This window comes from Armigeres subalbatus, chromosome 3 (genome assembly GCF_024139115.2).
Source record: "Armigeres subalbatus isolate Guangzhou_Male chromosome 3, GZ_Asu_2, whole genome shotgun sequence".
In the NCBI taxonomy this organism is placed as follows: Eukaryota; Metazoa; Arthropoda; class Insecta; order Diptera; family Culicidae; genus Armigeres; species Armigeres subalbatus.
Window position 1 is genome coordinate 177,793,591 of NC_085141.1, and position 18,059 is coordinate 177,811,649.

The 18,059-nt window shown below is 38.9% G+C and overlaps 1 protein-coding gene across 2 annotated transcripts in view; it reads left to right on the plus strand.

Moving 5' to 3' along the window:
* The first annotated feature begins 9,995 nt into the window (after positions 1-9,995).
* The window catches only part of LOC134225727 (serine proteinase stubble), a 605,887-nt gene continuing 597,823 nt past the window's right edge, over positions 9,996-18,059 (plus strand). For both annotated transcript variants that reach the window (XM_062706032.1, XM_062706033.1), the window contains exon 1: positions 9,996-10,676. The gene's annotated coding sequence lies outside the window, so the exon portion shown is untranslated. The remainder of the gene's footprint in view (positions 10,677-18,059) is intronic.

Genomic DNA, 18,059 nt, shown 5'->3' on the forward strand with positions numbered 1-18,059 from the left:
CACGAAGCAGCTGTTAACGAGTATGCGCACAACATTCATCTGACTCCCAACGACTTCTCGGAGGAGTTGGAGATCTCAGCTGGCGAATTGACGGCCTATATCAAATCATCGAAGAACATGAAGGCCCCAGGTTTCTATAACATTTCGAATCTCGCATCGCTAATCTTTAATCAGTGTCTCGGCTCAGCTACTTCATCACAATCCTTAAGCCTGAGAAGGATCCTCCGTCTCCCAAAAGTTATCGTCCCATCAGCCTTCTCTCAGGGTTATCCAATTTATTCGAAAAAGCTATTCATCACCGGTTACTTGAGTCTGCCGAAAATGTTAACATCTTGCTCGAGGAACAGTTTGGTTTTCGAAGCGGTCGGTCAACCGTACACCAACTGACTCGATTTACCAACGTCCTCAGACGGAACAAGTTTGTCTCAAAAACGTCCGCCTTGGCCTTATTGTTAAAAAGGCATTCGACAATGTATGGCATGATGGCCTGGTGTACAAACTACAACGCTACAATCTTCCCAGCTACCTGGTGAAAATCATAAACAATTACCTGTCGGCCAGGACATTTCGAGTCTCAATAAGCGGAGTGAGTTCCAATGCGCACAAAATCACACAATGATCAACCGTCGGTCGTCATTGTCCCTTCAACATAAGCTTGCTGTCTATAAGGAAATCATCCTCCCTGTGATCGACTACGGCATGCCGGTCTGGGAGAGTCGCGCAAAAACCCACCAGCCACCACCTCTAACTTCAACGGGTCCAAAACAAAATCCTGAGGATGATCCTCTACAAGTCTACACCCGTCCCAGGACAAGAACATCTGAGGTCCACCATCTAACCGGGATAAAAACGTTACACGCACGCTTAGGTGAGTGTAAAGAAAAGTTTAGGGTCCGTAGCATGCATTCGGGTCAGGCTCCAATTAGGGCGCTAGTTCCAATCTAGGTTATCAAATTTTTAATGTAAATATTAGTGTACATAGTAGTTAGGTTATCAAATTTTAATACACACTAGCGCTTACTAAAGGCCGTCATGATAAATTATATTTTAAGAATCAAATAACAATATAAAAAATCAAAAAACATGAAAAACGACCAGTAAATAACATCTGAATGTTCCATAAAATGCTACCATAAATCCGAAAAATAGTTCAGGAGATTCCATATAGAATAGCTTTATGATCCTTAACTGAGCTCATATTTAGCAATTAATAGGAAAATATGTTCCTTTGATATGGTCAAGAAAAACATCCACAAATGATACACAAATCTTTGGAAAATGATCCACAAAAATCTGTATTTTGTTCCATAAAACTTCAAATTTGCGCATTTTTTATCGTGATGATGATTCATAATTTCAATAATATGATCCATAATTCTGGCCATTTGATCCCATAGCTTTGTTCAAATGATCCATAGTTTTGGTGATATGATCCATAAATTTTGCCAAATGATCCATAGATTTTAAAAAATGTGTGGATCAATTAATATAGTTTCATTGGCCTTCTTTGCAAGTACATTATCAAAATTATGGATCATATGACCAAACTTTTAATTATGGATCATATAGGGTAAAGTGCCCAATAGTGGACCCCTAACCAATAGTGGACCCTCAAGCCATTTTTGCATTATTATTCCATCGGGAGAACCTACCTTACAGTCCTATGATTTGATTACATGCGTTGGAAATTTTTTTTAGGTCTTTATTTGAGTGATTTTTAAAATTTGAATTAAGTTCATCACTGGGCGTTGGAAATGCTATGGAAAGTAAAATTAGATGATTTTTTACAATTCTCTAAAAAATAAACACGAGAGTGTCCATTTTAGGAATATTTTGGGGGGTCCATAATAGGGAAGAAGAAATCAAATGAAGTGTCGACTATAGGGAAGCAAATTCCTATTATGGACCCCCAGGGGAAAACTCAGTCAGACTTTAAAATTTCAATTTCAACGAATAACGCCGTGTATTTGAGTGTTTTGTGTACGTATCACGAAGAGGAGATGCAGAACATGGTGTTAGATATCAAGCAGAATCAATATGAAGAAAATTTCTACTCCTTAGGGCAGCAAGAGCTAAATCCCGCTACTAGGGGGTCCACTATTGGGCATTTTACCATAACCAAACTTTTATGGATCATATTACTGACATTACAATATTACGACATTACTGATCTAAAAACAACACTTTTATACGATTGTAGCATACTAATCAAAAGTATCCCCAATATTAAATAAGTATCTATATTTTACTTTTAAATTTTGTTTATGCGGTTTTCGGTGAAGTAAAAAACAAATTGATGAACTCGATGCAATATTGATCGTTTAGAATAAGTTTTCAATTAATTAAACTCAATAGTCATATTGGATGCATATCCCTGATTAAAATAACATATTGATCAAGGCTGACATATGATGTCTTACGATGTTAAGCTTTATCAGTTTTGACGTACGTTATTTTGTGTTGGTGTTGGCTACGCTAAAAATGACCTCTTATCATGGGCCTGACTGAAACAATTCGAAACGGCGTTTATTAACTTTCATTAGGATTAGGTTTATTAACTTTGTTGGTCTTCTTTTCCTATCGTGGAGGTTGGTTCATCCTTAGTCTGATTAAATTATGATAAATAAAGCACACTTTTTTGACCGAGTTTGCCACTCATCTGACATTCGGACAGCGAAACGTAAACAGAAACGGTCCTCCAGGAGTGACAATAATATTAATTGCTTTATAATAAAATATCGTAATTGCTTTAAAGTGACGTGCCAATTTCGGTGACGGTATCGAAAGGGGAACGTTTATCTGATGCCCCGGAGAACAACGTTGTCGAGGCGAAGTGAAACTTACCATTGTTGCGGGCAGTGAGTGCGATTAATTGCGATAATTTGAGTGGTTCGAATTCTTCCGGAGAGATCATGCGAGCGATCGATTTTTTACGACTCTATCTTGTCTTGTCTCGTTTATGCCGTTCGTGTCAGAGGGTGATTAATCAGTTGTGGCGTTGAATAAGCGGCGCGGATTCGGGAATATTGATGATGTGCTTCGGTATTTTTGTTGATTCAGCTAACTGTTTCCAATTTATTTCAGTGGTCCACTTCTCATGCTTCAAATGAAGTGCAGTTTCCTCTCACTATGGCCATAACATGTACCGAGACTTCATTTTGAAACTGCTTAGGGGCCGTACACATATTACGTAAGCACTTATGGGGGGAGGGGGGGGTCGGTCAATATCTTACGCTCCATATAAATAAAAATTCATTTGTATGAAAAAATTCTTACAAGAGGGGGGGGGGGGTCGAAAACCCCAGAAAAATTGCTTACGTAATAAGTGTACGACCCCTTATGACGTGCGGGCTGTAGCCTAGTAATTGTTCCATTAGATGTTAAAGTAAATAGTGGTCTAACATGAGGAACAAACCCAGAAAAACATATATTTGATCTATCTGCTTCTGCAATTGCATGAAACTATCTTTACGATAAATTATCTCCAATGTAGCACGGAAATCATTTCAATAGAACAAATAAGCTCTACTCGGCTGCACACTCTTGTAACGCATGAATTGTGTTTTGCAGACTTTCATTCTGACCACACGTTGAAATTACCCGCAGAAAAATGCATCCGTTGCATTGGATATCCCACGTCCAGCCTTAACATGCGATCGATGGATGGCTTCTCACAGCACCACCATGATCAAGATTCAAATCAATTAGATACCGTTTCGAATATAAATCTACTAACTTGCGCGTACATTAAGGTATAAGGCACCTAGACATAGAAGCACATCAAAGCAGGTGAATCACGGTAGGATTGAATTTATGGTTCTTCTAATTACAAGAGCTTTACATTAAAATGAATCAATCATGTTCGTGCTGCCTTTTGCTGTATTTTATGTACCAATTGCCACCCACTTAAGGCATGTGAGTTGTGCTAATGTGTTAAACAGAAGTTCATTTTTTCTTTAGGAAGTATGAGTACTGCCAACTCTAAGCACTGACACTAACGGCCTCACGCCCTTGTGGAACTTCTCGACGTAACCCAGAAGGGGATCTAAGCCCCCGGGTGCTGGTATATAGCCAACGGCAGCCTATGGGGTGGGTTATGCAAAAGTTTTCGGACCTTGCTAATAGCTGGAAATCGGAAGGTTTGCTTAAGGACATAGTTGGAAGAGTACCACGATGGCAGTCAAGATGGCACCGGACCTTCCACGGGTCAATACCACACCTCCTGCATCCCTCTCCCACCAGCATTCGAATGCTTCGAACAGCATCGAACAAAAGTTTAATATTCAAATTATTAACCTGTTCACAGCATATTTCTTCACTTCCCGTGATAATGAACATGTTTATCCAAAGAGTCCTATGTATTTCGGCTAGAATAATATCATAAATTAGCAGTTTCATGCCAATTTATTAGCCGTTCGCGATTTGGTGGGTTTATCACTGCACTTCACTTCTTCTCAAAGGGCACTGAAAATATCAAGTTTTTACTCACTTCTCCGCACATGAACACCCCGAAATGTTGATGGAATGCAAATTAAACATCAATTTTCGAAATCAGTCACTTGTTGCAACCGAAAACTTAATATAAACTGCTCTTTTTTCCCGAAAAAAACGATTAAAAACTGATCGCGGAGCAAATGTAAACAACGGCACCGGCAGCAGCAAACTAATAAACAGGGTTGTTCAAAAAATAATTTTCGATTATGATTTATAATTTGGGTGCTATCCGATGGTTTGGGCTAGTTTGATTAGAGGCTTACCGTGTACATGTCGTTTCAGGTTTGTATGACAGTTGATATGGCGAGGTTGAATTGAACATTATTCTGATTCTGGCACTCCGTCATTGGGCGATGGCGAGGGGGGAGACCATATGACTGGATGAAATATTCAAGAGCTTCAGCTCCATAGACAATCCATATAGAATGGTCGTTAAAATAGTTGGGAGTCGATTTAAAGCGAGGTTGCGAATCTTTAGCATGATCATTAGACTTCTTAGAAGGCATCAGTGAAACGTGAAATTCAACAAAATACCCAGAATTTGTCTTTGATATCTATCGCACCACGGGCAGTTACTTCTAGTCTAGTCTAGTCTACACAATCGCGCAAGGGGAAAATGCTTCATACAAAAAGTGTGACGTGGAGGTGAGTGGGGTACAAAATGCTATTTTTGTGTTACGTAATAAATGGATCTTTCCTGCGGTGCGGTTTTCGTTCAGTGAAGTCGCAGGAATGTTGCTTTCAGCTATGTGGGTTCTCTTTTCGCCAGCGTTTGGAGGGGAGGCACTGTAGCCAGTGTAATAAAAGGTTTAGTTTCCCATACTAGTTTTCATACAAACTTGAACCGGCTTGCGCTCAACCAGTTTTTGTTCAAATCGGTTTTTGGAGGACACTCGGAGCATGGGACGGAATCGAGTGAGCGTGGTGGTGCTGGGTCGTTTTTTGAACCACCCTACTAATATTCTTTGTTTTTTTTTATAAATACGATACCAATACTACTACAGTATATGACAGTTTTTATTGTACCAATACTTTCAAAGCTTTGTTTTGGTACTCAACCCACCTTCACCTTAAAATAATTAACATTAAACGTATTTTGTTTGTTTTCAGGGTTAATACAGTTCTGCATTATTCCCATGTAGTAGTATAAGAACTTGGCATATATAAGAATTATATAATACTATGTTCGCACTAGGGCCTTGTAACATGTCATTCGGCTATCTTGATGAGCTTTCTTTTGTCGATAATTTGAATAATTCAGGTCGTAGTGCGAACATAGTATTAGACTGAAACGCAATACCCTGTATAATATTGCTTTGGAGAATCTGAATGGAGTATCTATACGTGCATTGGTGTAATCAGTAGTGAATCTATTTTTAAAATGTATCCTGTTTATATTGTGAATGTATTAAAAAAGTATATTGATTCGATCTGGATTTGAACCCAGGTCTGGTTTGATCATCTGCACAGCGCACAAATGCACTAGCCCAGAGTCCAACTAAGGCTGTGAACCATTCCACCGATCCGTTTAACTTTTAGTTAAAATTTGACACTCCGATGGTTATTTTCCCATCGTGGTTAAAATTTTACTCCGAAGCCGACCCATTTGAGTTTTGACAGATTGATAGTTATTCGGAACGAAATGGATTTGGCGCCAATTTTCTCGCGAACAAAGTTTAACTATCGAACTGTCAAATCTAACCATGCTCCGGAGCAGGGTTTTTTTTTAACCAGGGCGAAATAACCATCGAACTGTCAAATTTTAACTAAAAGTTAAACGAATCGGTGGAATGGTTCACAGCCTAAGTTACTTATGTAAGTGATGGCTGAAAGCCAACGTAAGACACAACGATCTTAAACAGTAGGCTGACTGTGTGAAGATGACATTTTTTGTATAGTTCTTATGTAGAGATTATATAATATAGGCCCTTACAGTTCTTGCATAAAAGTTTTGGTTTGGGTGTAGAAGCTTACTGAACGAAGCACATTAATTTCGTGTTGGATTGATCTCAAACACGGTTTTCGTCTGCGTGTTTTCAAAATAACTTCGTTCACAATAAATATTTACTCGCTTACCAAGGTGACTTCCCATGAATTCCTTGCTCAACTCTCCCTTTCCCGTGGCGTTCATGGAGATGGAACGGATTCCTCGGTCTCTTGTAGCAATGAGTGTTGAACTAATTTTCCTCTCCTAATCCTTAATTGACTATGAGGACGTGGCCGGTATTGCTATTGATCTTGAATTAAAGAAACTCCAAATCATATAGAGTAAATCACTACTTGGGCCTATGGACCCGGTTCCCGGCTCATTGCACAGAAAACTAATGATTTATACTGTTTGGAAGCAGTAGGTTTATGATTGATAATTTTTAAAAAGTCTCTCATTTATTTTTCACAATACTTAATATTTTTCAACCACTTGTTTTGCTCCTAATTGATCCAATTGTAGAAAATAAAAATGTCGATTTTAAAATTTCGCTCTCCGTTGCCACACCACTGAGCCGGAGTGATTCTTTCCACTTTTACAAAACGGTATCATCAAATAAGCACCTACCTGAAAATCGTCACAGTGCTCGATACAACCAATGCTTGAAGCTGTTAATCACCACACAATAATGCTAAACTCACGCACTTTAATCTGTTCTATTTGTTCGTATCACTAGAATTTATATAAACATATTAGAATACATTTGAAAATGTACTCCTCAACCGAACAAAAAATCACCTCGGCCCAAGAACTTCTAGCCGCATCATGCTGCCAAAAGGCCAGGAGTATGAAAATGATCCTTCGTCGTTAGTAGGAAAACTGTCTAATATGTTGACGCTTTCATGTTATTTATAATTCTCTCGATTTTAAAAGGTGAAAAAATATTGCTTTTTACTATTTCGAAGAAATTTGAATGAGTAAATATATCTTCTCAACCAAATAAAAATGATTATCAATAATACCATCTGGCATCTTGTTGTCGTGGAACGAGCATACTTTTGTTTACGTCGTATTTTCTACCTTCCCGAGAGAGAATGAGAGTAAAATGTTGAGAGATTGAGTGAAAATTTGCTTAAGCCGGGAATTAACTTTATGTGTGCCGGAACGGCAATCGCTATGACTGAAATGAGTTCTGCACCTCGTTAGATTAAATCAAATAAAAGCTTTTCTGAACGATATTTAGCACGAATAGCTATTTTTTAAGCAGAAGTGAACCCCAATGCAGTATTATACAGCCCACAACATTCAGGAAAAGTTGCTTCCTGCCGTAAATATCAATTAAATAATGCAGTCGTACGCATGTTAGGCCGGGAATGGGGTAAGAAAACCTACTCCAAATCTGTGCATGTTATTTCTCGACCAATCACGACTGGCAACTACGATGTGTACAGTCAATTAAGCTAAGCTATGCTATGGGTCCCTATGGGGCCCTCCTTAGCCGTGTAGTAAGACGCGCGGAAACAAACCAAGACCATTCTGATGGTGGCTGGGTTCGATACCCGGTACTGGTATAGGCAATTTTCGGATTGGAAATTGTCTCGACTGTTAGCCTCATGATATACGAATGCAAAAATGGTAACCTGGCTTAGAAACCTCGCAGTTAATAACTGTGGTAGTGCTTATTGAACACTAAGCTGCGAGGCGGCTCTGTCCCAGTGTGGGGATGTAATGCCAGTAAGAAGAAGAAGAAGAAGAAGCTATGCTAAGCAAACGACCACTTTTGCCAAACGGCACTTTCAGTGAATTGTTAGACCAAGTGATTTTTTCGGCCAAATGATCGATTCGGCTGTACGTCCCTTACGGAGCAAACTGTTTCCGGTGTAATAGCCGTTTCGGCCAAACGTTCGATTCGGCCAAATGGATGACTTTTAGCCTAACCGGTTATTTGGTCAAATGACTTTCGGCCAAAACGACCCTTCCCCCGTTTTATTGTATAGATGTTTTATCCAAATGTGGAAAACTTCGGTTTATCCCAGCTTCTTATTCTTCTTCTTTCTATTGGCATTATATCCCCCACGGAGCCATTGCCACACAGCAGTATTATTGTCACCCATTCAGCTCTCCAACTGTTATTACCTGCGAGAGTTTCTAAGTCGAGTTACCATTTTAGCATTCGTATCCCATGAGGCTAACACAATGATAATTTCATGCCTGCTACCAATATGCTCCTATCTATTATTTTGATACTTTTTTCGCCCAACCTACATAATGTTAGGTTGAGTTTTGTTACGCCCATCTCGACCACAATATATAAGGCAATATCCAGGATTCGAAAGGGGGAGAAAATGTGGAGTCTCTTCCCCTACTTCCAAATATTTATACACCCTCATATGTACATTGCGTAGGATAAAACGATAAAACAGAAATATAAGTTATGAAATAATTATTATCGTACTTCTGAAGAATGCAAATGTTCTCCTTTAATAATCGTTACAGATTTTCAGAAATTCGAATTTTTTGAGAAAAATATCGTCTTTTAGTCTTGAGCTTAGGCATATAGTGAGTGATAAATACTACCATATATTGGAATACTTATGATTTCATTGACTAAAGAAATTTATTTTTGTAATGGTTAAACGCCTGTCTATGGAACTGTAATAGATTTCCCAATATTCGCGCAAAATGCACCAAATCCAAGACCGAAATGCACCGAATCCAAGAAAGTTACATAGTAATACTGCTACTCTGCACCACGCTAATCTCAAACGACTATCTGAATCGTCCGCGTATGCCGCTGTAACGACGATTATTGCATGGGGTGAGGAACGGGAAGCTGGTAGAAAATCTTTCTTCTCATTATCGATCCGCGGGCGGACAGAGCTGAGCGAGCATTCAAAAAGGAAGAGAGAAAGCTTTTTTTCTGACGCATCCAGCCAAGACAGATAGGGTGATAAAAGAGGTGCTTTCCGAAACATAGACCGACCGGCCAATGATGATGATGTGATGCGTGCGTTTGGCGGCTGGTGAGAGAAAAGGCTTAACGCGCTTAACAGGAGACTTGGTCTGGGCAGGTTGGATCCAAAAGCGACGAACCGGCTGCATTCAAGTCACTGGACTGCGGCGGTGGATGATTCGCTGAATCTCTTTCTCTCTATTTTACTCTTTTTTGTTGGATACTCATCATTGTTTCTCTTTGATCCACAGTGGTATCGCGGCATTTGCTTATTAGCTTTTCACATTTCTTCTCCCCGTTGTTGTCTCGGGTTATTATCTGCGCTTACTTTTCCCTCATTCATGCCTTGCGTGAGGCCGCCCGCTCTTGTGCAGTAGTTTGGGCAATGCACGTTTTTCATCTTGGAGCGTGTGGGGTGTATTCTCTCTCCCCGTGGTGCTGGGGTTTACCTTCTACCTTGAAGTCGTTAAGCCGTCCGCCACGCCGTTGTTCGTGGCCGTTATAGCCGCCGCCGTTGTCGTGCGCGATGATGCATTATTACTTCCACTTGCGCCCGCTATGGTCTGGAAGCCTGCAATCGGCGCTGCGGCCTTCCGATAACGTTACCATCATCTGCGGATCGAACTCTCCGTCAGTGGTCTCTTGACTGCGATCCGGTACAGTCGCGTCGTGGTGCTCGTCGCTAGTTCCCGAACGATTTCGGGTTGGTGGTCCTGCCGAGACTTGGAAATTGTTGATCGGTTTTCGGTGCATTTTTTGTGTGTTGAGTTAATTTGTTGAGACTATATTTTGTTGGGATCGTTGCAGTAAATCTGCACATTTTTTTCGTTGAGGTGCTGGAAGCGATTCACGCCTTTAAGCTAGAAGCAGTCTATTATGTGCGAACTTTCTTACGACTCGTGGACAGTACAAGTGGAATAGAGATTTTGGTGCTTTCAAGAAGTGCATGAAAATTGCAAGCAGACAACATTTACTCAGTGGAGGAATTTGTGTTATTAAGTGCAGTGGGTTTTGATTTGTGAAGAATTTCAAGAAAATCTTCAATTGATGTATGGAGTATTCTATGGAATGAGTGTGAATTTTTTTCTCGAACCAGGAGCGATGCAGATTTGAAAGGAAGATCAATCATTGTGCTGGTGATCATTTCCGACAAGTTATTATCATATCTGAACACAGTCGGTGCACAAATGGATTTATGCTACATAGCGGATGCTTTAACGAGTGCAATTGGAAAGGCAGTGGTGCAAAGTTATTGGAACGTGTTATAAACTATAAAAAGCAGTGTTTATTAGTTTGATAAAGGTGAGTTTTATGACTTATTTAAAATTGTCTGCTTTTAAGACATTTTTTTAATGAATTAGCTGTTATTCTAAGTTGAAAGATCAACAAAAAAGGTTTTATTCACTAAATAACATTTGAATTTCCGTGCTTTGCATCATCATTTGAACTTTTATTATTTGAAGATAGGATTTGGTTTACATTTAGTAATATCTGGGGAAACAAATTGAAGCTTTTTGAAGCAAACAATTTGTACATCAATATATCGAACGTGTTCAAATTTCATTGAGTCTTATGAAGTCAACTGCAGCATGGCTTCGAAACATTCTCATGTTGACTATTTCCTGGTTTTAATAGATACTTCTCCAAAATTTAGATTATCTTCGAAGCAACCACATATGAAACCAAACATGGAAGCATCTTTTGTCATAAGGCGATTTAGTACTATTTTTTAATTGCATCACTTTGTAAATTTAAATATATGTATATAGCCTCAATAGTTAGGTAGTCTCTTCTTAATTTCTAAGTCGAGTCAAAACGAGGTACCGAAGACAATCTTACTATTGAGGTCGATATAAGAATTTGTAAAGTTATAAAGCTCGAAAACAAGTAGGGGAGCAGACGGCTTTGGCAGGTTTTGTTCTATTATTGACAGGGGGGTTTTTGTCGACCGAATTTTATGAAATTTGGCCACAATATTCTTTGATATGCAAAGAATGTTTGGGCCAAATTTAAGCATAATCAAACATTAAGACCCCTCCTGACAATAATAGAACTAAACCTGCCAAAGCCGTCATTACTACTATCTCTTAAAAACAGAAAAATAGTGATTTTAAAATTAATCTTAAAATTTTTAAATTATAAAAAGGATGAATAAACGGTGAGAAGTTGGCGTTATTGTACATGGTGTCTGCAAATTATCCGCACAACGAAACAGGTCTATAAAATTTTGAATTTTTAACAATTTAAAAATCTAGCGTGCATTGCAGGTTATTATAAAAGGATTACATGAAACAAACTTTATTCATTCATTCCAAAATGACCCCTTAATCCTGAGTTATACGTCTTTGGCCACGTCGGAGAATAATAACGATGGTCGTACAGATACTTCATAGACATTGCTTGATAATTGTGTCATGATATCAAATGTCTCAGTGATATATTCGGTAAGTTGGAAGGCCATTTCTTTTTGTTCAAAAAACACAAAAAAACATTCATGAAGACTAAAAATCTATTTTGAACATGAAATGTGTCCCTGTTTTGTTATGCCCATAGATTCAATCAATTATTTTCTGTTTCTGCTGTATAGAAGCAAACTGTCAAAATCTGTACGGAAAATTTGCGGTCATCATGTATCTAGCAAAATAAAAGAAGTGCCGAAATCTACAATTATTATTACAAATATTCAAAAGTAAGCAATGAATAATATTTTAATGTACTGAAATGCTTCAAAAACAATTGCAAATATTGTCTTATTAGAGAAAAATGTTGACATGTTGTACTTTCAGTATAGATACAATTCCCAAGATACAATACGTGCAACTATCAAGCAAAAATGTATTCTATTGTATACTTTACACTATATGGTACATAAATTTGTTATACTATTGAACCAATAGTACATGTTTATTTAAGAAGCAACGTAGTACAGTGTCGAATCGATTTTGTCACTCCCCGATTTTGTCTACCCACGATTTTGTGTACCACCGATTTTATCTCGTTTTCGACCCGATTTTGTCACCCTAAATTTTTTTTTCAAAATTTGAGTCGTTCTTTTTATTTTTGTGAATAATACCGCAAGCAACGATGGTTTTCATGAAATAACTTTCACCGCCTGTGGTTTATTATAAATCATTTCTAAGTACCTGTCAATGATTTTTTAAGCCTTTTCGACAAGAAATAACGGGTACCGTTCACACATTTTTCCTCTTCAAGACATAAACTGATTCATATTTGTGAAATGAATTAAAAAAAAAAAGATTTTTTTTTTATTTTGTCACATTCTCTATTTTATCACCACAAAATTCAACAAGGAGTGATAAAATCGGGATATTACTGAATTTCTTTCGGTGCTTAAAATTCTCAATTTGACTGTTATTCTCATTGCTACATCTCTTTTACTGAAACAATTCAGAATATTATATTGTTCAGAGCTAAGTAGCAAGTTACCCAACGTTTTATTTATCGTGTGTTTTAAAATCTTTGTAGAAAAAACCTTAAAGAGAAATTTTATCCACACAAAAAAAGGCAAAATTTGTAAATTTGTAAAAAATGTAAGCTCTCAAACAAATATTGTAAGAAAAGCTTACAAAATTGTTAGATTTTTATACAATACTTGTATAAGAATCTAGCAATTTTGCATATGCTCAGTTCTTATACAGGTTTTGGTAGATTCTCATACAGAATTGTTAGAAAATCTAACAACCGCTGGTTGGGTGTACCACCAAGCCAGTAGTGACGGGAAATGTCATTTCGATGGCATGGAAGCAATTTGTTAATAACTTTTCTCACAAGTTATTCCTGAAACTTTTTCTAATAAGTCATTACAGGTAAACTTCGATATACCGTACATATCGATTCTAAAGTTGTACTTTATATCGAATTGTACGTTATATCGAAGCATGGGTAATCATCCTTATTTTACACTACTTAAATGTTGTACTATCATGTACTTTATAGGCGAATATTTTTTTTATATAAGGCTCAGCTAGCAGTGTGAAACGGCTTTTCTTGTCAACAATTCCTACAAACTTGTTCGCTACTAAGAAAAATGAACCGAAGAATTGAATTCTTCATTTCATATCTATATAAAGCACAGGAAATAAGAGGCTAAGAAGCACAGGAAACACAAGGCTTGCTTTTCGTTGCATCGTTTGCATGAATATTCATTTATTGAGTATCCGCGATCTTTAGTGGATTTAAACTATGGCACGATGGGGCACACCCATTTTGATCAATGTTCTTCGAAATTTCCGATTGAATTTCTGAATAAAAGTCTGAAAAAATGTAGGTTTGTTTCATCGGAAATTCCTTTGATAATTATTTCAGAGATTCCTTTAGGAATTCTTTTCCTCAATAAATCCATTCAAAATACTTATATTTTGTTGAATGTATTCTTCCAGAAATTTTAATACTTCCTTTAAGGTATTTCCAACAGAATGTCTGAAGGAATTTTTGATGGAATTTTCAACGAAATAATCAACAATTTTCTAAAAGGATAACTCTAAAGGAGTACTCTAAATTTGAAATTGGTGACGTGAGAGCCGAATTAGTGTCAAATGCCATTTTTAAAGATTCGTTCTCATGCCTCACACTTTGTATTTAGAATAATGACCTGTTTGACAAAATTCTTGCATCCTTTAAGCATTACATGTTAATAAAAAAAATCCGATGTGTAAATTACTTGTGAAAAAGCTATTAGCTTCTTGTTTTTTTTACATTTCTTATCACTGCCACCAACAAAGGTGACTTCATATATAAATTCTGTTTGTACACAAAGTTGTTCCATATTGCATGATTCAGCGAGAAATCATAAAACTATTTTTACACAACCTTGAGCTTTATTTTAAAAACGGAATGCATCCCCCGTGTAAAAAATCGAATGTACACCATCCGCTCGAAATTTTCTAATATTTTTAACAAACTTTCATTGGAACTCTAGCATACATTTTCTTTACTACAAATTAAGGAACTATTTTCGAGAGCTTAGAGGCGGATACTATTTTGCAGCGTAAACGTATTATTTCGTCGGCTCTGGCATGCTCACTAATGTGAGCCGAACAGGGAATCAATATCCGAGCAAAGCCTAACAACATACCCTTTGTCATCAACAGAGTTTGTTACTGACAAACACACCTAGCAACAAGCCTTAATCAGAAGCCGAACACAATATGACAAAAATCATTTGCCTTACCTGATCTGATGTTTCCGAAAATACGATGCTATTTTTGTAATCAGAGTTAGATTCTCGAATATTTCCATAAAAGCAGGAACTACGATAGCTTAAAACCAACATTTGCTGAAGTGATGATGCAAAATAACGGAATGAAAAGCTAGCAACAAAATTGTCTTCTTTTTTGTTGCTGACAAAAAAAATCGGATCTTTGTCATTATTATCTTCGACAAAAACAAAGCTTTGTCGTTGGTTCTATTTTGTCGTTTGTTTTGCATGCGCTCCCAAGAAAAATTGACTCCCTGGTGCCGAAACTGTCCAGAATGCGAGTCTATATAAATAAAAATGAGTTGAAGCTACCCAATCAAGAGAGAATAACAAATTTATATCATATTGTGTTACTGAGTTCAACAGTTTTTCTAACATAGACTGTTATAAACTTGATTCAGGATGTTGTTAAAATAACTAAATTTTCTACCAAAACAATAAAACATAACTAATTCTGTTATAATTTTGTTAAGAAAAAATGTGATAATAATTTATCATAACTCGATTGTATCAACGGTTGTTATAAATAACTGATGTTGTTATAATCATGTTATAATCTTGTTTTGCCTTTCCTAGTCGGGTACGTTTGTCACGATTTAGCTCGCAACGGATTTGCGAGATTTCTTCTCTGGTTGACTCCTTTTAGGATCTGCAGAGTTTATAGGGTAAAAATGGAGAATTTGATGGAAAAAGTTGAAAAATCTTTAAAATTTAGTTGGCTGTGAAGTAAACCAAAACAATTGAAATTCATTGATTTTTCGGGTTGTATACTATTTCGCCGAAAAACATTTCGCGGAATTTTTTTTCGTGATGCGACATTCCTCAGAATGTATCAACTCTCCGAAACACATTTCGCGGAATTTACCTTTTCACCGGAAATCATTCCACGGAATGCCATTTGGCGGAATTCAGTTAGAATAATTATCATTCAAATATTTACCGATTTCTGTTCAATTACATGAAATCCGGGCTATTTTTTTTTAATTTAATGCAAACCCGAACCCGACCCCTACCCGAGAATTTACCAACTCGAACCCGACATAATTTGATTATTTAAACGCGCACAAAAGTTTTCGCCGGAAAATTCAAACTAGATATTTTCTGGTTCTCTTTAAATTGAAAAAAATGTAAGCCCAAACAACGAACTAGCCTCACAATTAACAAAACTGAATAAAATAATTTTCAGTATTTTATTTCTTAAACCCGTACCCGACCCGGACCCGATTTTGTTTTTATCTCACAAACCCGTACCCGATCCGAACCCGATATTGTACAAATTTTTCAAATCCCAACCCATCGGGTTCGGGTTCGATTCGGGTTGCGGATTTCAAAACCTGAATCACCACCATATCTACTGCCCGGTAAAAGGCGAAAGGAGTTGCTAATGTCTTCTTTCAAATAACACCTCTTCCCGGTATAAGGCGAAGGGAGGGTTACGCCTTCTTTAAATGGATGCATTTTCCCGGTATAAGGCGAAAGGAGTTTATAATGTCTTCTTTAAAAGAACGCGTCTGTCCGGTATATCCGGTAAATTTGACCCGACTGATCGAGCGTCTGTCCACCAAGGAGGTGCGGCTCCAACAGCGTCTGTTCTGGCATCCAGTGGCGGCTGGAGTATGAAATGCTATTTCCCCGGAAGCTATACCTGAGATGGCAGCCCCATCCCGGTGGATGAGGGAACCTTGGGCCCAAATAACAACCTACTGTTCCCGAAACATCAATTAGTTTGAGAATCCGATAATGAAAGAATACGAACTGATTTTACGACGACTCTTACCGCGAAACAACGGACACGAATAGGAACATGAAACGTTTTAACCCTAGCCCAGCAGGGTAAATTAGCACAACTTGCCAATGAGGCACGCCGCATTGAGATCCTGGGAGCTTGAGATCCTGGGACTGAGTGAAGTCCGTTGGCCAAACTTTAGAGAACACAAAACGTCGTCGGGGCAAGTTCTGCTATACTCTAAGCGCTCAGGCACACTCTGCGCTTATGAAGTGGGAACCTATTAGTGAAAGGATAATCGTTGCCAGATTTAGAACACGGATCCGAAACCTTACTATAATCCAATGTTATGCGCCAACCGATGCTGCCTATCTGCAAGACAAAGAGAACTTCTACAGTCAACTCAATGCCATCGTAGATAAGAATTTCCGAAGGGTGATATCAAGATCTGTTTGGGCGACTTCAATGCGAAGATCGGATCCGACAACTCGGAACCATGAGCGCATTATGGGACGCCATGGTCTCGGAGAAATGAGCGAAAACGGAGAGCTGTTCGCAGCAATTTTTGTGGTAATAACGACATGGTGAATCGGGGATCGCTCTTCCCTCATCAACCGGTTTGCAATGTCACTTGGGTCTCCCGTGACGGCTTTACAGAAAAATCAAATCGACCACATCTGCATCAGCCGAAAATGGAAACGGAGCCTTCTTGATGTACGGAATAAACGTAGTGCCGATATCGCGTCTGATCATCACCTCCTCATCGGCGAAATACGCCTGCGCATTGCGCGGATTCGTCAACGCAGGAAGGAAAAGAGTTGGACGACGATTCAACACACGCCGACTGGAAGATGCCACGGTGAAACGGTCCTTCGTTGAAGACCTGATGTGCTGCAGATATTCCGGAAGGTGGCAGCGTGGAAGACCAATGGACCGCCATCAAGAATGCCTTCATCGCCACCAGCGAGAACAATCTGGGCGAACTACGCACCAGAGAAAACAATGGATCACCGATGACACCTGGAGGAAGATAGAGGAGCGAAGAGAAGCCAAAGCCGCGATAGAGCGATCGAAAACCAGAGGAGCCAAAGTCTTAGCCCGTCAACGATACACGGCTCTTGAGAAGGAAGTAAAACGCTCATGTCGACGGGACACGAGCGTGGGCAGACTCTCTGGCCGACGAAGGAGAGAGACCGCCACCGGGACATTCGCCTCCTCTCGATATCTCACGACGCTAAGCGGGGCGAAGATGAAGCAACGATGCCTGTGAAGACGCGAATGATCAGTTATTGACGACAACTGACCAGTGAAACGCTGGTTCGAGCACTCGAACAACTTTTCGGCCAACCAGGCCATCACCACCTCGGCATGATCTGCCCAGGATCCGACGTATAACACGTGTCAATACCGAAGCTCCATCACTGCTAGAGATTCAAACAGCCATCAAAGCATGAAATCGAATAAAACCCCAGGGTCGACCGCATATCAGCCGAGATGCTCAAAGCTGACCCCATGACATCCGCTCAACTACTGCATGTTTATTTCGTAATATCTGGGACACCAACTTTCCCGGTCGACTGGATGCAGGTATCAGTGAAGGTGCCCAAAAGGTGACCTGACTGTATGCGATAACTGGCGAGGCATTATGTTGCTGTGTACCGTTCTCAAAGTTCTGTGCAAAATTATCCCAGCCCGGATTCAGGAGAAGATCGCTGCGCCTCTCCGGCGGCAGCAGGCGGAT